General features: G+C 48.6%; 1 pseudogene; it reads right to left on the reverse strand.

Annotated features, from left to right (window-relative positions):
• LOC144122305 (uncharacterized) overlaps positions 1–24,956 on the reverse strand; it is a 35,523-nt pseudogene that overhangs the window by 849 nt on the left and 9,718 nt on the right.

The following is a 24,956-nucleotide window of genomic DNA, read 5'->3' on the forward strand; positions in this document are numbered from 1 at the left end:
TTAAAATCGCTGCGTCTTTCAGAAAACTAAAAACACATGAAATTCTTACAGATGAATTATCTCCTAAAAGTAAATTGGGGTGGAAGGGAATGCGTTCATTGTAAAATACGGTAAAATATCTTTTTTCTTTGCCGTTCGAGTTGTGTGCACGAGAATAGGATGTGATTTATTGTGAGCTCATCTCCACATTTCTACAATAAAGGTCTGTCTTGTTTTGTCAATAGAAAGTTGTGTTAGGTTTGCGTGTCCATTACGGAGACGGCAAAAATAACTTCGATGAAAATGTTTTTGCTTTGAGCATGACTTCCATTCTTCTATTAAGGGATTTACTAAGTGTAGCTTATTATTTCTATCAGTGTTCCATTGAGACTGTCATACCTGATTTTACACTGTACCAGCTTCATGCCATCTTTGTATGGAATGTTCACGTTATTTCTTTGTTCCGAGCTTTTGCAGCACTTGCATCCGCCTTCTCATTGCCTGTGATTCCGATGTAGCTTGACACCCAGCAAAATTTTTGTCTTCTCCCTGTGTTCTAGCTCTTCTTATGATATGAATGATGTCACCGATTAGTGGTCTAACTGTGTTTTTATGGTGAAGTGAGGTGAGTACGCTCAGAGAATCAGTGTAAATGATGCTATTCACAATGTGCTCATTTATAATTTTTTCTACAGCTCACAGACTGCGTAACACACTGCCTTGAAAATTGATGCGTACTCAGGCAGCCGTACTGTTTTTCTCAATTATTTTGAACCGCAGAACTTGCGACGTAGTGTGGAGATTTTGATCCATCAGTATAAAATGCTGTATATTCCCTGTATTTTTCGTTTACGGTTAAGTATTCTTGTAATATTGCCACAGTACCAAGCAATCCAGTGGCGCCATACCGCGGCCGAACTGTTTTAGATGGGACTTGTCATGCCTTGCGAACTCGAAGGGCTAGGGGATTCGTCTTCTTCCTCGCTCGAGATCCCTGCTGTCTTGCAATCCCAGCACGTCGAATTAAACCTGGTTTGAGTGCTTCGCCCGTTTGTCGGTGACATATTTGATGGAACCGCTGGGTAACGGTCCATGTACGCTGACCTCGAGGACGCTCTTGACGTCAGTTCTCAACGCGTGTCTACAACACCAGTCCACAAGGCGAGCCGCCGCCTGCGAGGCCTACAGCCAGAGTTCGAACAACTCGCAAGACCAGCAAGGGCCATGACGTCCGCTACGGCTAGCCAGACAAGTCCGCATTCCGGGAATGCCCCGCCGTTCGTCCTTCACACGCCTCGGTCGCCCCCATCATTCCACGGTAAGAGGTTTGAAGACGTCGAAGACTGGTTGGCCAGCTTTGATCGTGTGGCGGGCTTCAACGAGAGGGACGGCGAGCGCAAATTGCGGAACGTGCACTTCGCACTACAGGACTCGGCCAAGACGTGGTATGAGAACCACGAAGCTTCCTTCACTAACTGGGAGATCTTTCGCCGAGAGCTCTTAGCCACGTTCAACACCAGCGAACGAAAAAAGGCTGAAATCGCACTGCACTCAAGATCACAGCAGCCGAATGAGAGGGTCGCGATGTTCATAGAGGACATGACGCGACTGTTGAATCGGGGCGACCCGGCTATGCACGAAGCCCAGAAGGTACGCCACTTCATGCGTGGCGTAAAAGAGCAGCTATTTGCCGGAATGGTCCGTGACCCGCCACGAACAGTGTCCGACTTCACCAAGGAGGCAATGGGTATCGAACGCTCTCTGCAGGAACGAGGCGCCCACTACGGACGTCAGGCTACTGTAGCAGCCGCTTCTCAGTGCACGCCTACGTCGCTGCCCGCCGAGGATCTTCGGGAGCTTGTAAGAAGCCTTATGCGCGAATAACTGGCGAAACTTCGCTTTGAAGTTCCACAGGTCAGCGCCGCTGCCGTAACGGACGTGGTCCGCGAATAAATCCGACGAGTTGTGCAGCCAACCCCAGCTCCACACCCGGCGCCCTCCGTTATGACGTACAGCTAGGTGCTACGAAGTCCCGGGCCAGTGATGCGAACCTTTTTCCCCGTCGCTCCTGTGCCATACCTGCAGGAGCCAGTCGCAACTGTACCCTCCGTGCAGCAGGAGTTCAGGCCACCCGTGAGCAAAGCGCACGTTTGGCGTACGCCAAACAATCGGACGCTCTGTTACCTCTGCGGGGAGCCCGGCCACATCCGCCGCCACTGCCCTTACCGCAGAATGGGTTTAAGGGGTATTTCACCTGACGCACCTCGACCACGCTACAGTGAAAGACCACGTGATATCGAGCAGTACTTGGCTGATAACGTGCAATCTTCGACCTCGAAGCTACGCCAGTCCCGATCGCCATCCCTCCCCAAGGCGGTTCTCTTCGCCCGGCCGCCCATCATCCTCTGGCCAGTTCAGAGGCACGTCCCCACGTCGGGAAAACTGAAGACGGCGTCCTCCGCGGGTAGGGCTGCCGCTACAGGACCGAGTCAAGAGCCTCCAACCGGTGATCCGCCGCGATGCTCCGACCGACAACGACCTGAACCGACGACCTCGACGACGCGCTCCGACCGACTGGTCTCCGCCGAAATGCCGGTATCCGCCGACAACCACGACGTTACTGCACTCGTGGATACCGGCGCCGATTTTTCCGTAATGAGCAGACGGTTAGCCACGGCCTTGAGGAAGGTTCTGACTTCTTGGTCTGGGCCGCAGATCCGGACAGCTGGTGGCCACGTGGTAACTCCGATCGGTGTCTGCACTTCGCGAATCCAGATCCGCGGTGTTACTTTCCCTGGCTGCTTTGCTGTGTTACCCGAGTGCTCCAAAGACCTCATACTCGGTTTGGATTTCCTTCAGGAGTACGGTGCCCTTATCAACCTCCAGGAGCTAATTGTGTCGTTTTCCACCCAAGGCCCTGTCGACGACGATACCGAGCCACGCAGGGCTAAGTTATGCGTCTGTGACGACGACGTATTGATCCCGTCCAGAGCCAGCATGTTTGTTACCGTCGAGTGTGATCACAGCCCCAGCACTCGTGGCATCGCTGAAACCAACATCTCACTGCTTCTGTGTGTAGCTCGCGGAATTATTGAATTGAACTGTGGGCGAACCGAACATTTAGTGACCAATTTTGGTTCTGAACCCCAGTGTTTGCCTGGCAAAACAGCTATAGCGTATTTCGAAGAACTTAGCGAATTCGCGGGACAGCACTCGCTGTCCGAAATCCAGGCATCAGTGGAGGCACCGACCACTCCCATAAAAACCGACGTGAACCCGAACCTCCCGTCTAATCAGAAAGGCTGCCTCGAGAGCATTATCGAATCTTTACGCGACTGTTTTGCCTCGACCTCGAAGGTTGGGCAGACTCCGCTCATGAAGCACCGCATTATAGTTGACGCAAACCAACGACCGTTATGCCAGCCGCCTTATCAGATCTCTTCGAAGGAACGGGATGCCATTCGCCGCCAAGTTCAAGAAATGCTCCAAGACGACGTGATACAACCGTCGACGAACCCGTGGGCGTCGCTTCTAGTAGCAAAGAAAGATGGAACCATACGGTTCTGTGCTGATTACAGGCGTCTGAACAACGTCACCATAAAACACGTTTATCCTCTGCCACACATTGATGACTCCCTGGACTGGTTACGCCACGCCACGTACTTCTCGTCTCTAGATTTACGCAGTGGCTATTGGCAAATCGAGGTGGACGAATGCGACCGGGAAAAGACCGCCTTTATTACACCGGATGGTCTGTACGAATTCCAGGTGCTTCCTTTCGGCCTGTGCTCGGCTCCTGCTACCTTTCAGCGGATGATGGACACCGTGCTTGCCGATCTAAAATGGAAGTCCTGCGTAGTGTACCTAGATGACGTTGTCATCTTCTCCGCCACGTTCGAAGAGCACCTGAGGCGCCTGCGCGCTGTGTTCGCACCAGTTCGTTCGGCCGGTATTTCCCTTAAGTCCGAAAAGTGTCACTTCGCCTTCCAGGAGTTGAAGTTTCTCGGCCACAACGGGAGCTCTAAGGGAGTCAGCCCTGAACCCGATAAGGCAGCCGCCGTCGCTGCTTTTCCCGTGCAAACCGATAAGCGCAGCAGTGTGCGCCGCTTTCTGTGTCTCTGCGCCTATTATCGGCGTTTTGTGCCGAACTTCTCCCAGATCGCTGAGCCCCTCACCCACCTCACGAAAGATGCCGAATCGTTCCTCTGGGGCCAGGAGCAACAACAGGCCTTCGAAGACCTCCGTACTCGTCTCCAGAGTACGCCCATCCTTGACCACTTCGATGAATCAGCCGACATTGAACTGCACACCGACGCCAGCAACATCGGCCTCGGTGCGGTCCTTGTGCAGTGGCTGAATAGTATCAAACGTATCATCGCATACGAAAGCCGCACTTCTTCACGCTCGGAGGCGAACTATTCCACTACTGAAAAAGAATGCCTGGCAATTATGTGGGCAGTGACCAAATTTCGCCCGTATTTATACGGCCGCCCTTTTAGAGTCGTCAGTGATCACCATTCGCTTTGTTGGCTGGCGAACCTCGAAGACCCCTCGGGACGGCTTGCACGCTGGAGCCTTCGCCTTCAAGAGTTCGATGTCACCATCGTTTATAAGTCCGGTAGGAAGCACAGTGATGCCGACTGTCTGTCTCGTGCTCCTATCGAGGATAACCGAGTTTATCCCGACGACGATTCTATTTCTCTCTGCGCCATCTCTACGTCCATCCTCACGCAACACCAAATGGACGACATTGAACTACGGCCTCTCATTGAGTCTTGAAAGAAGCGCTGCGTCGCCCCCGCAAATCTTCTCACGTGGACTGTCATCATTCTGTTTTTGCGATGGCGTTCTGTATAAGAAAAAACTACAACCCGACAGAAGCTGCCTATCTGCTCGTCGTACCTGCGGCATTGCGCGACGAAGTCCTGCAGGCGTGCCACGATGACCCATCTTCTGGTCACCTGGGTTTTTCCCGCACTTTGGCGCGGATACGCCAAAAGTACTACTGGCCCAGGGTTGCTGCAATTGTCCAGCGTTACGTCAGAACTTGCCACGAGTGCCAACGTCGCAAGACGCCGCCGACTATGCCAGCCAGACTACTGCAGCCTATTGATCCGCCTCAAGTCCCCTTCCACCAAGTCGGCATGGACTTACTCGGCCCATTTTCTGAGTCCTCGCTGGGTAACCGTTACATTGTGGTCGCCACCGACTACCTCAGCCGGTACTGTGAAACTTAAGCTCTCCCTCGTGGTACCGCTGAAGAAATTGCGAACTTTTTCGTTCAAAATATTGTGCTTCGTCACGGTGCACCTGCCATCGTTTTAACTGACAGAGGAACGGCCTTCACCTCGGCCCTTACGCAGGAGGTTATGCGCCTGAGCGGCAACAGTCACCGCAAGACAACCGCTTACCACCCTCAAACGAACGAACGGCTCAACAAGACAATCGCCAACATGATTTCCATGTATGTTGACGCAAACCACCGCAACTGGGACGCCATTATCCCTTACGTCACATTTGCCTATAACACTGCTCTACACGCTTCCCTCCATTTCGTTTAGCGCATGGTCGCGAAACCACAACCATGCTGGACGCCATGCTGCTCCCGACTAGTAGTACCTCATCTGTTATGGGTGCTGCCCAATTCTTTCGTCACGCCGAGGCCGCCCGGCAACTCGCCCGACAGCGCATCTGGCACCAGCAAGCCCTCGACGCTCGCCGCTATAACCTCCACCACCGAGCTGTTAGTTACCAGCCCGGCGAACAAGTCTGGGTTTGGAGCCCAATACGCATGCGTGGGTGCTCCGAAAAGCTTCTACGTCGATATTTTGGCCTCTACGAGGTACTCCGCCAAGTCAGTGAGGTGAACTATGAGGTTCTTTCTCAGGGTACAGTTCGCTCCTCTAGACGGCCGACCCCCGAAGTCGTCCATGTCGCACGGAAGGAGCCGTACCATCCCGCTAGCTCTTCAGGCGTGTCTACACCAGCCGCCGGAACATTCGCCGTCGCTTGCCTTCCTGCTTCTCATTGTTGCGGCACCGAGTCGTTGCCCTTCAGCGAGGGGCAGTAATGCCACAGTACCCAGCAATCCAGTGGCGCCATACCACGGCCGAACTGTTTTAGATGGGACTTGCCATGCCTTGCGCACTCGAGGGGATAGGGTATTCGTCTTCTTCCTCGCTCGAGCTCCCTGCTGTCTTGCACTCCCAGCACGTCTAATTAAACCTGGTTTGAGTGCTTCGCCCGTTTGTCGGTGACAATATATGCTCATGTGGTGTTTCTCTTTGAAAATGATTTATAAGGTGATAACCACGTTTCTTGTAAAAGCACAACATAGGTTTATGTTTGCGAATAGGTAATTTTGGATCTGGAAGAGAAGAAAATATGGAGCGGCAATTTTATTGTAACACTTTTATACCTGCCATGATTATTGACCAATTGAAGAGGCATAAATCGCCTCTTTAAGGATATCAACATGGGGAAGAAGTTTGGGTGGTCCTTTTTTAGCTTTCATCTGTCCAGAACTAGATTTAGATGGTGACGAGGAAGCAGGGCGCTTCTGCGTAGCGCACTACATTTCGACATCTGTTGTGCAGATGTCGGTGCGACACGCAATGCTAGGAACAGAGATGTTAGGTGAGACCTGGGGAGCATCAGGAGGTTATATTGAGCGGGTAGCATTAGCTGCACAAGCTGAAACAGATGCAGGCGTTGCTGCCAGAATGGATGTTGATGGTGTCACAGATTGAACTGCAACAAACTGAGCCAACGCCTCAGAAAAAGTGTTTAACATTCCGGCAACCACATTATTAAGGGCTTTTTCTACTGAGGTCACAATTGAGGCAGTCAAGTTGGATTCAATGTTCCCAACAGAAGCGCGCACACGGCTAGCGTATGAGTCTTTTTTCCTGTTAAGAACAGCGTAAGCATCGGCTCTTTAGCACCGCTTCTCTTTGATAATATCCAACAAGCTACGCTCTTCACTACGTTTTGCGCAGTCGGCATCATCAGCTGAGTGGATGTTGCTGCAGAGGCAACAATGACGCTGCTATGAGGTGCAGTTATCAGCAGAATGACCTTCTCGACATAAACGGCAGCGTGTCTCCGACTTCCATGCTTTGCCGCTATGTCCGAACCGCCAGCAGTTGGTGCATTGAAGAGGGCGGGGATGTAGAGTGTCCACATTGTAGACAATCGGCCAAATTTTTAGTTCATCAGGCAGGGAAAAGCCAGAAAAAGTTGTTATTACAGACTCAGTTGCAACATGCGAGCCGTTTACCTCTCTACTGCAGCGGTAGACTGAAAGGACCCCACCTCCTACATCCTGTATTTCTTCTAGAATTTCTTGCGGAGAAGGTGCTTGGTCAATACCACGTACAATACCCTTGACACATGCAAGCTGTTCGGGAATGAATGCTTTAACCGGTAGTGAGCTGAAAATTTTGCACTGAAGCAAGTCTGCAACACAAGCGATGTCCGAGTACTTGCACACCATGCCTCTACCGCCAAATAATAATAATAATTAATAATTGGTTTTTGGGGAAAGGAAATGGCGCAGTATCTGTCTCATATATCTTTGGACACCTGAACCGCGCCGTAAGGGAAGGGATAAAGGAGGGAGTGAAAGAAGATGATGCACTTCAGAGATCGGCAGATAGTGGGCTGTCAATGATCTTAGCTATTGTTGAATTAGTTGGGGGGTTTTCATTTTGATCGCACCCTCACCGATTGGGACGACAGCCACGGCAATTGCATCAATGCTATTTTTTAAGGACTCAAGCGGCAGGCTTTGGGCTGGCAAGCTGGCAAACCAAGCTGTCAACCCTCCACCTGGAGAGGTCAACGACATCTCTCAGCAAAAACGCGCCCTCAGGTTCGCATGAACTGCATCTTATCCTACGCCTTGGCCAAAACCGCCAACGTAGTACGGCCTCACCAATGATGAACAAGTCGGAACCACCAGGAGAAGCAGAGAACAGCAGCAGCCAGCAAGGACCTGTCCCCTTTGCGAACCTGCAAGAGCGTTACAATCACCGAGGATGTTGTTGTTGCCTCAAATACGATGGCACATACCCACGGTGGGGGATTGGCCAGGGTTTGGTGCAGATCCAAACACGAAAAATCTCATCCAGGTTTATCTCAAGCGGCTCATAAATAGGACTCTGAGAGAAAAAGAAAATCAAGAATTTTGAGAGAGCTTGAGGAATTTGGAATGAAAATCAAGGAAACAAAGCGGTGCGAGTAGAATAACTAAATTTTACGAACTGATCAAAAGAAACTAATTTTGAGAGGAAAGTAAAGGCATCGAGAAGTTAACACAAAAATCTCCCGGTTTCAATGATATACTTGTGAAGAAGCTGACACACCTGCCTAATGGCATGCCCTTTGACGGTTCCACCTAACGGGAGGAGGACGGAAAGAGTAAACGGCAAACTTAATTAAGCGAGAGGGTTTTGCAAAAACTGAATTCTCTGCCGTGCAAACCGCCGGCAACACAGGATGAAATGATCTATTGTTTCAACGTCCCCGAATGACACATAGAATCGACGGCGTGAACCCAGAACGGCATAAATATAGATGAAGGCAAGGAATCCTACAGCGCAACAGTGTCATGGAAACCTCACATTGTCTTGATGCGCAGGAACGTATGTTCTATGGGAATTTCAAATGTTCGAAATGCGCTGTACCAAGGATGGGCTCAGGTAATGGTGTATTAGGTAAAGTTCATAACGGGACGTGGCCAGAAGGGTGAGGTTCGTAACGACATGGGCAAATGGCCCATTGATGGCTGATTTCGCTAAGAAATCGGGCATCGAATTTGAAGTAACGCCACAGTGCCCTAGGATCCACTGAAAGCGCACCTCTAGGACATGACGTGGCACAAAGTACATTAGGAATCGGTACAGGAGACTAGTTGCCGAACTTTCTAGTGCAGCCAAGACTGAGAGGCAGTCCGAGATAATGATAACTTGAGAAATATTGCGGGGAACTTTTTGAAGGGCCGAACCAATAGCGAGAAATTCAGAAGCGAAAATTGGTGTGTAATCAGGGGCCCGGAGAGAATAACTCCAATCAAGTGTGTGGGAATAAACGCTTACTGCTGCCTTTTCGCCTTGTTGAGAGGCATCTGTGAAAATTGCAGCATGGCTCGAATACTGAAACAGATATTCCTCCAGGAGACCGTTTAGCACATTGGCAGATAAGTGCTTTGTATATAGCTGCTGCGTATGGTCGAAGCAAACAGCTTGGTGCAGCCTGAAAACTGCTGACGCATTGCACAGACCTAAGCGAGACTGCCATCCTGGGCAAAAGGTGGTCAGTAAACACAAATTGAGGCAGTTTGTAAAGCGGCCAATGTTTATCTATAAACAAAGCTGGGTTAGTAAAAAAAATTGGAGGAGCCACTCCAGGCATTACCTCAAGCCCCGGAAGAAGGTGCGCACTGTAAGAAGCTGGAAGCGAGAGTTCAAGTCCCGTATGCGAGCTTCCAGAAAGAGGACACAACTCGCCACTGATTTTGGTAAACCCAGACAAAGCTGTAGAGCGCGCCTCTTCAAAAGAACCAGAGGTTGGATTTTGTATTTAGGACAACCGGAGAACAGAACGTAACCGAACGCCAGAATTGGTCTTGCGTAAGTCTTATAGAGAAATAAGGGAGCGTCTCTGCGCATTCCGAATTTCTTATTGCTGATTCGCCTCAGGCGACAAAGAGCTCGCTCACCTTTGAGGATTATAGTTCTGTTATGAGGTCGCCAGTCTAGATGAGGGTAGTAAATTACACCTAGGTACTTTAAGGACTCAACTGGAGGGATTTGGGCGCCACAATACAGTAGACAGATATAAAGAGGAGACGCTGGAGAAAAAACGAGAACGGAAGATTTGTTCACGATGAGAATTAAATGAGACTAAATTAAATGAGGCCTGCAAAAGCTAGTAAAGCAAGTGAATGTCTCTAGCAGAAGCAAAACAGGCGATGTCGTCCGCATACACTTACACTTTGACGTCACCTTGAATTGGTATATCCCGCATAAGTATATTAAAAATAAAAGGAGACAGTACCGAACCCTGAGGCACACCCTTAGTCCGTGAAAAAGTCTCGTAAGTAAAGGAACCGTCAGAACAGAAGAAACGCATATCTTTTAGGAATTCCTGAACCCATGCAAGAATATAAAACGGCGGCCGAATTTCGTCAAGCTTGTTCAATATTATTGAATGCTCTAGGCTGTCATATGCTTTAACGATATCCAAAGTGACTAAAGCCGCGACCTCTTCCTTCTCCATTGCAATCCTAATTCTTCTTTCCAAATCTAAATGTGCGATTCAAATCGACCACACCGACGAAACCCCATCTGAGAAGCACTGAAGGCTTCTATTGCAAGGACGTGATCTTTAAGACGGCTGTGAACAATGCGTTCAATAAGTTTAACTAAAATAGGCAAGAGGGAAATCGGCCGAATATTATCAAATACAAAACCCTTTGTTGTATCTTTGAGAAGTAAGATTATTTTCGCAATTTTCCATCCACGAGAGAGCCAAGCTGTCTTCAGGGACATATTAACCATATGCAATACATCCGAGGTAAATTCATCCGCAATAGACTTCAACATAACGATAGAGATCCCATCGCATCCGGGAGCTGGAGGTTTGAGGCCAGGAGCAATGGAAAATAATTCAGAGGGTGCAATCGCAATAAAGTCTACGCGCGGAGGGGGTAGGACGAATGGAACCACCAACCGCGCTTGAAAGCGCAGAGCAAGGCCTTGTGCTGTCTGGTCAAGTTGTTTTTTGCATCCTGGGGTGGTAACACCACTGACTGTATAACATGAGAGGACGGCGTATTATGGTTTCGTTCCATGAATCGGTATAAAGCTTTGCGCTTATTTGGGCTTGATAGATAGCTGTTCAAATTCGCGTCGTACTCCTCCTTCTCCTTACCAATGGTCCTTTTAAATGCAGAAGCGAAAAATTAGTAATTTATCCAATTCCGCGGGCAGTGGCTATGACAGAGGGTTTTCCAGGCAGCTTTTATAAGTCGATATGCACTCTCACACTTATCAATCCACCCCAGGGAGGGTTGCTTGTTTTTGACCGTAGACTGCACCGTGAACACGCAATAGAGAACTTGGTTAGCGCGATCCAAGTTAACAGATGATGCAATGAAGGTGAAAGAGGATTGCACAAGTTTTTTAAAAGTGTGCGGTTTACGAATTTTTGTGGGGAAGCAGTCACACTGAGGGGAGAAGCTGCTATTGTGAAAGATATCGGAAAGTGATCACCGGAAGTACCACAATCCACTGTAGACCACGAATAAACCCCGTTCACTGCTAATGTTAAGTTTGTGAAGAAGCAGTCGCCCTGAGGGGAGAAGCTGCTATTGTGAAAGATATCGGAAAGTTTTCACTGGAAGTACCACAATCCACTATAGACCACGAAGAAACCCCGTTAATGACTAATGTTAAGTCAATGACAGACCGAGAAAAGGAACGCAAGAAAGTAACTCCTGGACTTTTGCAGCAACGCACGTCCCTTGCCGACATCCATGACCAAATAAGCTGCCCAGCTGCCCACATGCATCAGTACGAAAACCCCAAATTGCGTGATGAGAATTGAAATCACCAGCAAACACCCCTCTATTGTTAGACCGCAAAAGATCATTTAATGATCTGTGCTTTGGACACCTGAAGGAACGTAAACATTAGCAACGGTAAGGGGAGTACACTGTGGAACTGCGATATCAACAGCCAACAATTCGCAGTCAGGTCTTTGAATTTGATGTGACACATGCACCCGATGAACAAATTTAGAAGAAATTAATGTTAGCAAGCCACCACCCTGGCCGCAATTGCGATCGGCTCGGAATACCCGGAACTTTTTGAGAGATAATGACCTAATAGGAGTAAGCCAAGTTTCTTGAAGTAAGATTATGTCTGTGTCAAATTGTGAGACAAGGTTCTGTAAAGCGTGAAACGAAGATACGTCTGAACGGCAATTCCACTGTAGTACTTTTAACCTCGCCATTGTTACTGTAAAAGCAGAGAGGCTGTGACAGCCTCCTTTAACACATCAGTTGTATGTGGATTACTGGGGGAACCTTTCTTGCTTTTGTTGTTTGGGAGGGCAGACTTCGACGGAGAGGAAGGAGCTCGACGCTTCTGGGAAGGATTCGCCATCTGGACGTCCGTAGTGCAAACGGTAAAAAGGCTTGTATCCCCGGCGCCACGTACAGGCACAGACTAGGACGCAGCAGGAATAGGAGCCAGGGGAGAGACACCAGGGAGGCTATGGGAAGGATATAGTTCATAGAACTGGAAGGCCAGCAGTTGAATGAGCAACGTGACTTGAAATGCCCTGGGATAGAGCTTCAGTGAATGTAGTCAGCATACGGTCCACAATAACTGCAAGCGCCTTCTCGACAGCTGACACCACAAACTTTGTCAGCAACGCCTGTGCCTCAGAACCAAATGATCTTGCAAGACCCGCATAAAATTGCCTCTTCCGGTCTAATTGTGCATAAGCATCAGCTCTAGAGCACCTTCTCTGTTAAATGATAACCAGAACATTCTGCTCATCTGAACGTTTGGCACAGCCAGCATCATCAGCCGGATGAATGCCGCCACAGAGCATGCAAATAGGACCCTCAGATGAGCAGAGGTCTGCGGAATGGTTCTACCCGCATAGTCGGCAACGCGTCGCAGATTTGTAAGCTTTGCTGCTATGACTTAAGCGCCAGCTGTTCCTGCATTGCAACGGACGAGGATATAGCGGGTCGACTCGGTACACTATGGGCCAAACCTTAAGCTCAGACGGGCATGAAGATCCTGCAAACGTTGCAGTCACAGACTCTGTCGGCACATGTGAGCCATTAGCATCTCTGGTGCAGCGGTAAACTGATAACACGCCGATACCAGCGTCCTGAAAGTCGTCAAGTAGTTCCTGAGGAGAGGCCTATGGGTCCACGTCGCGGATGATCTCTTTTGAACATGCCAGTTGCTCTAGAATAAAATGATTTAGAGGAAATGATGCGAAGGATGTGCAGCGCAGAAACTCCGACACGCACTGCACATCCGAGGATCGGCACAGAATGCCCCTACGGCCGAAAGGGCGCACTTCAGAGATTTCCAGGTGGCGGCTGGTAACAGCCTTCAACTGCTCCTGGATAATTTTAATTTTTTTTCAATTTTAGGGCCCCGTCTCCAATGGGTACAAGCGCCACTGGGATGTCACTGACGCCATTTCGACCGAAAGAATCCAAGGGCAAACTTTCGGCCGGCAGGCTATCGAACCAGGGAGCCGGACCCCCACCCGGGGAAGCTAAATATATTGCACGAGGCCTAGGGGGACATTGACCAATACATTGACTTTGACATTGAGCAATAAAAAACACCTGGCCAAACTCCCAACACGTGCAACGGCCTCACCGTGTCACCGTAGAAGGAAGAAGGGAGCCCTGAAGAGGCAACAAGATCTGCCACGGTGGGCAGATTGTGAAGACGTCAGTAGGTCACATGACCTGTCACGTGACACCACGTGAAACCTGTCACATGACTGAACTGACTCTGCCCCGTTGAAAACCTAGCGTAGTGAAGCTTTCGCTAAAAAAAACCTCTGATGACAATGCCGACAGATGGTCGCACCGGGGTCCTTATATTCATGTAACAAGAAGCACGGGCCCTCTTTTAATAAATAATAAATCCGAGGAGAAATGAATCCAGCAATGACTGCTTAGGAACAGCCATGCACAAACCACGTCGATGCAAGCACATGGTATACTTTCACCTGTAGGCCTCAAGGATATGCACAATTGTACTTTCGAGCCTCATAAGTGCAGCAGCAGAAGTGTAACTGAAGAATACTCTCGGAATTCGCTCCCTAAGGATGTCGCAGAGGATGCCCGCCAACAGTCTGCGGACAACGGTTTGAGAACCGGCGCCGTATTGGCATTGACCGGAAGCACCTAGTTGTCGCACCTGTTCCATGTAGTTCAGGGGTAGGACGGTGCCCCCGCAGAAGTTGTGCGTGTTCTCGAGGCAAAGCAGCGAAGTCCTGGGGCAGTAGTGGAAGTCCCTGTATCTGACGCGGGGCTTCAGGTCCTCCAGAAGGAGGCGGCTGTCCTTCTGATGGGTACATCCCAGCTATGAACCCCCGCCACCTGTGGGGAGAAACTCTTTCTAATAAAGCGACTCACAATCCGAGCTACAGTGGCGACGTGGTTATATTGAAGTGCAACAGGCGGGGGGATCTGCTCCAGCAGGTATGTACGGTAATGCATTGGTCAAGTGGCCTTCTTCGGTTTGTCCCCCTTGATTAAGTTCTGAATATCTCACTTAACTGCTGGAGCGTCCAAGGGTGCTCAATTGTCAAAAGGTGATGAAGCGAGGACGGTGAGGAGGGTGCATCTAAAAAGAAGAGCTCAAGTCCATAAAATAAAGGGGACACCTAGTTTCATTGTTGTGTGTTGGCAATGTGTTAGCGCTAGCAGCTGTTGATGCTTTACGGTATCGATGCCACTTCCGCTCTGATGACGTCACTTCCCTATAGCCAGTCTGAACGCTCCCGTCTGGTGACGTCATCTTCTTCTCCCAATGGGAATGCTCCGGTCTGGGGACGTCGGTTCTTTCCAGCAAAAGGGAGAATTTTACAACCCAAGACGAATGTTGGCCCTGGCTTCTAATGCTACCAACACTAAAACATTGTCCCGGGAACCGTCTTAGACTAGCACTTACACGAGGAGGATATAATCCGCCGCTTCCGTCAGCACTGCTTTACATATTCAAAACGCATCCGCTTTTGACCTATATAATGGCCATCAAAATGCTTGCCCGTAGAAGAAAAATACGCTCAAGACGTACACACACATACACGAGTGAACACGGTGTGGATTACAAGGTAGCGACTCGGCGACACTACACCAAAGGGAGCGGTGCAGTCCTACATTTTGACTCTGAAGATACTTACTAGTCTCTTCTATCAGAGCCATTATTGTTATTGTTATTGGTTATTTACACTGTAAACACGTATACGTCTGTATACACGGGAGTCAAAAGGGAGTAAGCACTCTAGTTCGCTCCCTTTTGTGCAAGGGAGTGCGCTAGAGAATTGCTTACTCTCTTTTTGCTCCTTTCTGTTTGAAGTGTGGGGCACCGAAGTAGACACCGAGAGAAGGCAAGCGTAGCAGAGGGCGGCAGAAGGTCAGGTGGGTGAATGAGAATAAGAAGTCTGCCGGGATAAGGGGGCCACAGGCAGCACAGTACAGGGTTATTCATTGGGATAAAGGTAAGGCCCTTGTCCTGCAGTGGGCGTAGTTAGTCTGATGATGATGATGATCATGATGATGATGCTTCGAGCGCCCCTTGCACATGCATGTGCCGCGCCTCCTTGCTCATTGATAAAGATGCGCGAGACGTCGCCCACCAGAATCTCTTGTCTCCGCTGGTCGCAGTGGGCCATCGAAATGGCCTCGGAATGAACGAGAAGGGCACAGGGTAAAACGCGCTGGCGTTCAATAAAACACACCATGTCAATTATTTCTCTGCCTAACTGTTGTTGAACAATCAGCTCGACTGAGTGAAACTACTAGTTTTACATTGGACGTCATTTTTTGCAGCAGCAATGCGGGTGACGGCAAGCTCCAAGGAGATCAGCCAAACCCGCTCACCACTCAGTTTTGCGATCCGGGCTATTTTTGTCCTGCTAAATGGCATTAAAGCGTGCCCACTCAAAAGATATTCTCCAAGGTTTTGTCATTCACGATTGGTAGAAAAGTAAAAATGATTTTTTTCAATTTTAGCTTACCCCGCTTATGGATCGGACCCCTTTTTTGGCCTAGATAATTTATTAAAAATGCGGTTATACCCTTTTTGGTACTTATTGTATGGGCCGCAACTTCAATATTCTCTCCTGCATTTTAAAAACAAAAGTGCGGCCCTCACACCAGTTTATGCGACATGTACTGCAGTTCTTGAACTGTTCCTTTTGCAGTGCCTTCGTTTTTTTGCTGGTTGAGGAAGTTACTCTTTCTCCCCCTCCCCACCCTTTGCTCACACTCATCAACATGTGACACATTGATAGACTTGTGTAGAGGGACATTGACTTCGTCATCTACAAGTTACTCGTCCACGTGCCCGTACTGTAACCTTCTCCACCTCTTTCTTTCCACGAGCCGCGTCAGACTGGAACGGCCTCTCCCACTCCGCTGCTGCTATCACCTGCCCGTCACTCTTCAACGCCAATATTGAACGTCATATGTCATCGTGAAAAAAATGTACCAATTTTTGATTACCCCACCCCTTATGTAATACCCCGAAAGAGGCCTTTAAGGTAAATAAATGAAATGAATGAAAAAGCGAACAGGCCGGGAACCAGGAATCAACTGTATTTATTCTACGCCGCACGTGGCCCCACGTAGCCAGCGCGAGCACTATGTTACGAGCCGAGGCGGCGTAGCGCTGCTGACGATGATAGTGCCGCTACAGGCCACCCCTCCCCCCCCGGCGGAGAGGAAGGAGAATGGCAGTCAACAGCCCGGCACCCATGAGACATGCTTGCTGACGGTGCGGACAGAGTCAGTGGAAGGAGTGAGGCTTCAGATTTCGTGGTGGAGGGTGGAAAGAGAAATTTAGTTCATAAACTGTTCCCCGCTCAAAAATGCCTTTGTCCACAATTTTTGGGTATGAATACTGGGTGACGCTTGAAGTGTGTCACAGCAAGAGCCTGTGTATTTGTTCCATGAAGGAAGGATTCGTTTTAACGAGTGTTTTCGCCCTGTTTCTCGCTGACATTGTACAGAGTACGTGAATTTCGTGTTTTGCTTCCCCCGAGAGGCCGCTTGCGAAGAGGCACGTATTTGTACCTGCACCCGCGCAGCTGGTGGAGAGCTTCGACTCAGAGAGAGATGCGAGTTCTGCGTTAGGGTAAATTAGTTAAGGTGAATTCCAAAGATCGGCTTCCTGTGCCTTAATATGTATTTTTTTGAAGCGAAAAGCTTCACTTCTGTAGGTAAAGCAGTCGTCGCCTAGGCCGGAGAATGACCTTCAACTACCTTCAGCCCAACCACGTAAGCCGTGTATGACCATATGTGGTACAGTTATGGCGTCAAACCCTTGACCATTGACCTTTAGTTGACCTTTAACTTCTGACCTTGAAATGACCTCTAACTTTTGATCTTGGCCTTTGGCGTTGGGTGACCTTTGGGATGACCTTTGCCCTTAAGAACATCCGATGGTGGGATGTGAGGTCACGTGATGACATCCGATAGGGGTGTCGTAAGACCCCGTGATACCACGTAATAGCCACGTGGTCGTGTGGTACATAGAACGGCTGTCACGAGCGGGCAGCGGAGTCGCCATGAACGAGCCTCAGACGCTTAGCAAGCGTCCTTGCTTTTCGCTGAATTCCAGGCTTAGCTAAGTTAAGCCACTGCCAATTTTGTTTTCTCGGGGATCGAGAACGCAAGCCTGTGTGTTCGATTCGAAGCAAGGAAGTAAGGTTCCTTCGTCAGTTCAGACCGACTCGCTTCGAGTCTACCAGCGAAGCATGCCCATCGTGCAGCCAAAGATACGAATGCTATTTCATACCCCTGAAAAAAAAAGTAATAGCTGTTGCAAAACCAGCTCCAGAATTCGCCACTACACAAAGGGAAGGCATAAATCTAATTCGCGTATCAACGTCAGCAACCCAATTGACAGCATTAGTATAAATAGATTGAAAAGCTTACACAACAGCACTTAAAGGGACACTGAGGAGAACTCTATCATTTTTTTTGTTAGCAAAATCTGATTCTTCGGCATTTCATGGCATTGTTGCCGCTTGTCCGGGCGCGAAAGATGCATTTATTTCAAAGAAATTTGGATTCGAAGTTGAGAACGTTTTTCCCGCCGCTCTGATTCAAACTCGAGAACTCTTATGACGACACGGAGAACTCTTATGACGTCACAGAACGGAGTGACGTGATACGTGACGTAAACGCAGACTCCGTGATTTCTGACGGCTAGCGGTGCGGTGCGCAACCTTCCTTTGCCAGCCTCAGAGATTCACGACTTCCATGAAGTAAGGAAAATTCCTCCAAGGTGGCGCCTCTTGTCCTAGGAAGTCATCACGCTTGTACTTGCTAGTATGGCCTGTGGCGGCGATACCTGTATTTTGGTTCTTGCTATTTTCTACATTACAAGAGCTTTGTTTTCAGTAAGAGTGGCGTTTTTGTGATCAGGAGCTGCTATTCTATCGATACAAGCCAACTTCAATTTCTCCTCAGTGTCCCTTTAATCCTGCGCTTTACAGGGCAGCGTGTATGTCTGGCTGTCTCGAATTGAACACTCAATAGCATCTGCCTAAAGCCCATGGAAGATAACGCGATACTTATAGTCGATGAACTTTCATAGTATAGACCTTGTCGCAACCCTCAGATCAAGCTTTATTCTGGGATGTGGGGAAAGCGGGAGATCCCCTCGTACCTCAACTCTTTCCTGTTTTACGAGCAAATGTTCGCAATTTCCTCGCCCAGCCCGTTTTATTGCTACCGCATTGCATGGTTGATTTAATAGCGAGGTAATTTCGGTCGAATTTTTTTTCTTGCTGTTTAAAAAAAAGCTCGGCCACCGCTTAACATACCCTTAAGTGTATAATGCGAAAGCATTGTAGATCCCTCCCATGCAAGTACTCTTTCCCCTTCAAAGATCATGGGGTGTCCTCATACCACTACTGGCGGAGTGCTGTGGCGGTTAATGAAACCCAGGCTGCTCTTCCAAGGCTCCCATCAGGCTCATTGTCGCACCAATAGTTCTCCAGGGCGCTGTTTATCCCTCGACCAATGTACTGATGCGCAGTGCCTCGGTGGGCAGGCAGCATGTGCATTGAATTCATTTGAATTAATTTCATGGTCACCTTCCATGGTGGCTAGGTTGCCACCTGCCCAGCATGGCAGGTTGACGACCTGTTTTTTCGTTACCCGGACGGGCGGACGTACGCCGGTTTTTCTCGAGAACAGGACAGGGCCTCTAATGCCATCGCATTAGTATTTTACCCCTGTGCGTTTCACCCTGCTTACCGTTGACGGTAGGGTCCTCCTTGTAGACGTCGTCCCCCACCTCAGCGTCTCTCATAGCCTGACGCATCTCGGGTGTCCGCTTGGTCAGTGTCCGACCGCAGGTCCACTACGTGCGGATTGTCCAGGGCTACCGTGTCTGCAACGACCAGCATAAGCCATTGAATTAGCTGGGATCGTCAATGAATTGTTTTTCAGTCGTTTCCCACTCGCTGCGGCGTAAGCACTCTTAAAGGGACACTGAGGAGAAATTGAAGTTGGCTTGTATCGATAGAATAGCAGCTCCTGATCACAAAAACGCCACTCTTACTGAAAACAAAGCTCTTGTAATGTAGAAAAAGCAAGAACCAAAATACAGGTATCGCCGCCACAGGCCAATCTCGCAAGTACAAGCGTGATGACTTCCTAGGACAAGAGGTGCCACCTTGGAGGAATTTTCCTTACTTCATGGAAGTCGTGAATCTCTGAGGCTGGCAAAGGAAGGTTGCGCACCGCACCGCTAGCCGTCAGAAATCACGGAGTCTGCGTTTACGTCACGTGTCACGTCACTCCGTTCTGAGACGTCATAAGAGTTGCCGTGGCGTCATAAGAGTTCCCTGAGTTTGAATCAGAGCGGCGGGAAAGACTTCTTCGTCTTCGAATTCAAACTTCTTTCAAATAAATGCATCTTTCGCTCCCGGACAAGCGGCAACGAAGCCATGAAATGCCGAACTATCAGATTTTGCTAACAAAAAAAATTGATAGAGCTCTCCTCAGTGTCCTTTTAAACGACCCAAACCATGTCACCACGACTTGACTAGACCCTTACCTGTTTGGGCACAGTGTCGCCATATGTGTGCATAACCCGTTTCGCGTCGGTTTTGGTTACTGCTAGGATATCATCAGCATCAGCAGCAGCGGTAGCATCGACCTGACTATGCCCACTGCAGGGCAAAGGCCTCTGTCATATCTCTGCAATTAACTTGATCATGCGCCAGCTGAGGCACATCACATCCACTTCGACGCGTAAGAATTAACAGCTCTGTACGGCCATCCGTATGTTAAATCAACTAACATACCTGCTGCTCGTATATAATGTGCCGCTAATGGCTGGAGCTTTTGAAAAAGTTAGGAAGGGTTTAACCACGGTTATACCCAAGCTCGAGCGATAGCATTTTGGCAATGGTCCGGGCAAAACTTGGGGGTTGACATCGTGTCGGGGACGGTCAGTTATGGTTGGACATGAATTTTGGTCTAAATCGCCCAAGGTCAAATTTCGGGGATGGCGCGGGCCGTATTTTTGGAAATGACCCGGGCCAAATTTGGAGGTCATTATCGGGTCGGGCATGCTGAATTATGGTTGGACATCGATTTTGGTCCAAATCGGCCAAGGTCAATTTCTGTAGTGGTGCGGCCGAAAATATTGGAAATTACCCGAACCAAATTCATAGGTCGCCATCGTGTCGGGCACGGTCAGTTATGGTTGGACATAGATTTTGATCCAAATCGGCCGAGGTCAACTTGTCAAAGCCATTCTGTTGCTATGTTGTGCTTCTCAAGGTTAAACCAAGGTCAAATCAGGCACGGAATGGTGAGCGACTTTTGCATTGAGTAGAGCTACTGCTCTAAAAGCAGCCGCACACTGTATTGTTCACAGTGTCGAGAGTGTGCCACCCGTGCTGCACGAGCGAGGGTGCGTGAGATGCACTGCGCATGCTCCTTCCCGCAGCTCGTTGCCGATGCTCACAGGAAGTTCTACATAGCGGTAAAAAAAAGTGAAAGCGGAAGGTGAGGCGTCCGCTCATTCGCATTGTTCATTTGCTCCGGTTGCCGCTCGCCAACATCCGAATTGTCTTTGCTTCCCACAATCCCAACATTCACCTTCTATGAAGCAAAAGTTTCGTTTTTCAGTTCATCAGAAAAATCAATTTAAGATTTGATGTAATTGCCGCGGGGAATATTCACGTCTTTTAACAGAGTATACTGAGGGGCCAGTTGGTCAGACATGTTATAAACAAAAACGTAGCATATGGACGGGACGTAGAAGGACAGGACCGTCCTGTCTTCGCCCTTCTATAGACGTCCCGTCCATATGCTACGTTTTTGTTTATAATATTCACGTCCGCAGTAAAAAAAAAACTCATCTCTATCAATGCATCCTCAAAAAGACTAGCAGATCTTCTTCTAGAAAGATTGCTTATCATCAGTCAATGTCTACCGCTGGCACCCGTTGAACCGTGGTGACGTCAATATCGCACATGTAAAAAAACTTGGTACAGAAAAGCCTCTACGTATGCAATAATATTTCGTTGCGTATACGAGCTTGCAAAAAGTGTTTCTCAAAGCATATAAAAAGCTGAAAGGGAAGAAAAGGAGTGTTCAGCGAGGTATAAATTAATTCCCCATACTTCGGCTTCTTCAGCCGTTCCTATCATGCTGCTTCTTCTTCAAACCGCACAGATGAGTGGAAATGCCAGAACAGTGATGCCGATAGCAACAGGGATCCAGGAAGACAGACAGACGATAAAAGTGGCTGCGGTTCAACTCAGCTGAGCCAGGATATACAGAGCGAAAGCTTTGTTCACCGTGGTTAGACACGGTGTAGCCTTGGTCCATCTTTAATGTTTCAAGACTTCAGCGAGAGCAAATTGTTTCAGCGAGAGCAGATCACGTTAAGCGTCACGTGCCACAAGTGCAAAAGCGAGCGTCCGGGAACGGCGGTCGACGCGGCAGCGGCGGTGACTGCCAAGCGCAAAGCGAATCACATGACAAATCACGAAAACATCTTCGACGGAAGTCCGGCTGGTTGGGTTCTTGAGATAGCGGAGAGAAAACAGACGCCCACCAATATTTTTAACTTCACCCAAGTCACCCCTGAAGAAGGGACCAAGTTGGTCTCGAAACGTTGGGTAAAGTTAAAAGCATTGGTTGGCGTCAGTTTTCTCTCAACTATGACACATCGCATGCCACAACTGGCGAGGAGGAGCGGCCGAGCAGCAGCCAACACAGCGGCGGGCGTGACTGCCAAGGACGCAGAGGAGGAAGATGTAGGCGAATAACAAGATGAAGACTGAGGCACATTAAATTACATTAAATTGGTTTTTGGTGAAAGGAAATGGCACAGTATCTGTCTCACCTATCGCCGGACACCTGAACCGCGCCATAAAGGAAAGGATAAAGGAGCGCGTGAGAGAATAAAGGAAGAAAGAGGTGCCATAGTGGAGGGCTCCGGAATGATTTCGACCACCTGGGGGTCTTCAACGCGCACTGATATCGCACAGCACATGGGCGCCTTTGCGTTTCGCCTCCGTCGGAAAGCAGCCACCGCGGTCGAGTTCGAAACCGGGAACTCCGGATGAGTAGCCGAGCGCCCTAATCACTGAGCCACCGCAGCGGGTACCTACCACGCGCGATTTTGCACACGCGACGCGCCTCCCGTTAGAGGTGAAATCTAAGAGCCAGACTAACTTCAGGCTCTGCATGGGAGCAGTATAGCTTTTCGCTCTAAAACGTTATTAGCTGATTGGGAAGGGCGGGGCCCCTCAAAACACAGCACGTCAGCCCCGCCGGATGGCCAAGAGCTTATGCGCCATCCCTGGAGCCATCTGCTCAAGTGATCTGATACCTGTTCGAGTGGACTTGGTGGCACCGACCAGAGACCAATGCTCAAATTCTTTGTCTTTGTTGTACAGGTTGTTCTGTGGCCGTCCAGCCTGATCACCAGCACGGAGGCACATGACCTGCTGGAAGGCAGTTTATCGGCGGATGCGGCAAAGCAGCTGCTTTTCCAAAAAGATGCGTGTGATCTGCGCTACATCGAAGCAAGCCCTGAGCGCCACTATCACCGTGCTGTTGCTGGGACTTCAACGGAACCACGCCTACCCGGAAATATAACCAGGATCCCGCCAGTTGGATACTTCAGTGGACTTGGTGGCACAAACCCGAGACCAATGCTCAAATTCTTCGTCTTTGTTGTACAGGTTGGTGGCAAATACTCTGTTTCCTCAGTTAGAGACAATGATGTAACCCTGATAATGCTACCAGGTCCACAATTTCTCCTTAGTATGCTTTGTGATTGTAATAGTGTCATTAGGCTTTTACTGCTGACATCGGGTAACATTGAACTCAACCCAGGCCCCAACTCTGACTCTGATTCTGACGGTCAACCTAGCAATGAACTACTGAAAAAGATTCTGAAAGAACAAGCAAAAACCAACAAAACTTTGCGGGAACTAGTTACAAACCTAAAACACGTCGAGAAAACGGTCGATAATATGAGCCTGAGAATTGAAACAATTGAAAACGATTTGGGTAGGCTGAAGAAATGCGATGAAAGAATTGATGAAAGTGAAAGACTATTCAGGAGTACGAACAAACACATTCAAGGTATAACGGCAAAATAGATGATTTAGAAAACCGTAGTAAGCGCAACAACTTAGTGATTTACGGTGTGATCGAGAAACCGGAGGAGGATGCTAAATCACTTGAGGAACACGTTAAGCAAGAAATCTTCAAAGACAAGCTGGGCATGGAAGTAGAATCTGTCTAAAGAATTCACAGGATAGGTAATCCTAAGAGCAAAAAAAACCACGTCCAGTCATAGTTCGGCTCTTCAATTTTGCAGAGAAAACGGATATTATGTCAAGCTGTTTCAAACTAAAAGGTTCTAACATTTCCATGTGTGAAGATTTTTCAAAAAGGGTACGAGACTTACGCGCTAAGCTATGGCGCTCATCGGAACGCGAGAGGGCGGCTGGGGCGAAGGTTTTCGCTTTCCTTTGACAAGCTAAAGGTCAATGGCAAGGTTTTCATTTGGGACGAAACACAACAAACCAGGGTCGACATAACCAGAAGGACCGATGATGCAAGGCAAACCCAACCAATTTCCTCTCCAGGAACAGCAAACTCGAGCAGCAATCATATCTGACCAACCAAAACCAAAACACTAAGAATCCTTTCATTTAATGCTAGAAGTATAGTAAATAAATTAGGTCACCTTGAGCAGCTAATTCTGGGGCACCATCCTCACATTATAATTATAACGGAAACATGGTTACAAGCAGGGGTACGTGATTCCGAAGTTGTCCCATCAACATATAAATTGCTACGTAAAGATAGAGGATCACGAGGGGGAGGAGTAGCTATAGCATTTAAAAGCAACATAAAATATTCAGTCCTGAAGAGTATCGATGACCACGAAAGTGTGTGGTGCAAAATAACATATTCCGGTAAAAGCATATTACTGGGAGGCGTGTATCAACCGCCAAACGCCCCTCCAGATTATATTGAAAAAATGTACGATTACCTGTCCCAGCACACTAATTCAAGATCTAAGTTGATTTTATCGGGTGACTTTAATCTGCCAGGGATAAATTGGGCGGACTTTTCACATGACGGAAAAAATGCCCAAAGCGCGGAAACACTTTTATTTACTGCATTTGGTTTTTCCTTAGATCAGGTGGTTGCCGATAACACCCGAGTTCTATCGTCCTCCTCTTCACTTCTTGATTTAATGTTCGTTAGCAATACACTTCCAGGGTGTTCAGTGCGTATCGAAGATGGCATATCTGACCACAAATTGCTAGTACTATCATGTCCCATATCAGTCACCTGCAAAAAAAAGAAAACACCACCTACCTTTGTCAAGGACTATGAGCGTGCAGATGATCCTGCAAATTTTAAATGCCCGTGAGTGCAGCTTTGCCGAATTCAGCGCATTGACGGATGTGCGTGAACTGTGGTCTTGTTTCAAGAACATTGTACATACTTGCGAAAAGAGATACGTTCCGCTCCGAAAAAAACGCATAAACAGAGAGTACCCGTGGATAAAGCGCGAGATAATTCAAATTAAAAGAAAAATAAAACGACGGCGAAAAAAGGGAAACGAGAACGAAATTGCAAGCCTTGTTAACTGTTTACAGAGCAAAGTCCGAGATGCAAAATCTCGTTTCTTTGATTT

This window comes from Amblyomma americanum, chromosome 1 (assembly GCF_052857255.1).
Source record: "Amblyomma americanum isolate KBUSLIRL-KWMA chromosome 1, ASM5285725v1, whole genome shotgun sequence".
NCBI classification, from domain to species: domain Eukaryota; kingdom Metazoa; phylum Arthropoda; class Arachnida; order Ixodida; family Ixodidae; genus Amblyomma; species Amblyomma americanum.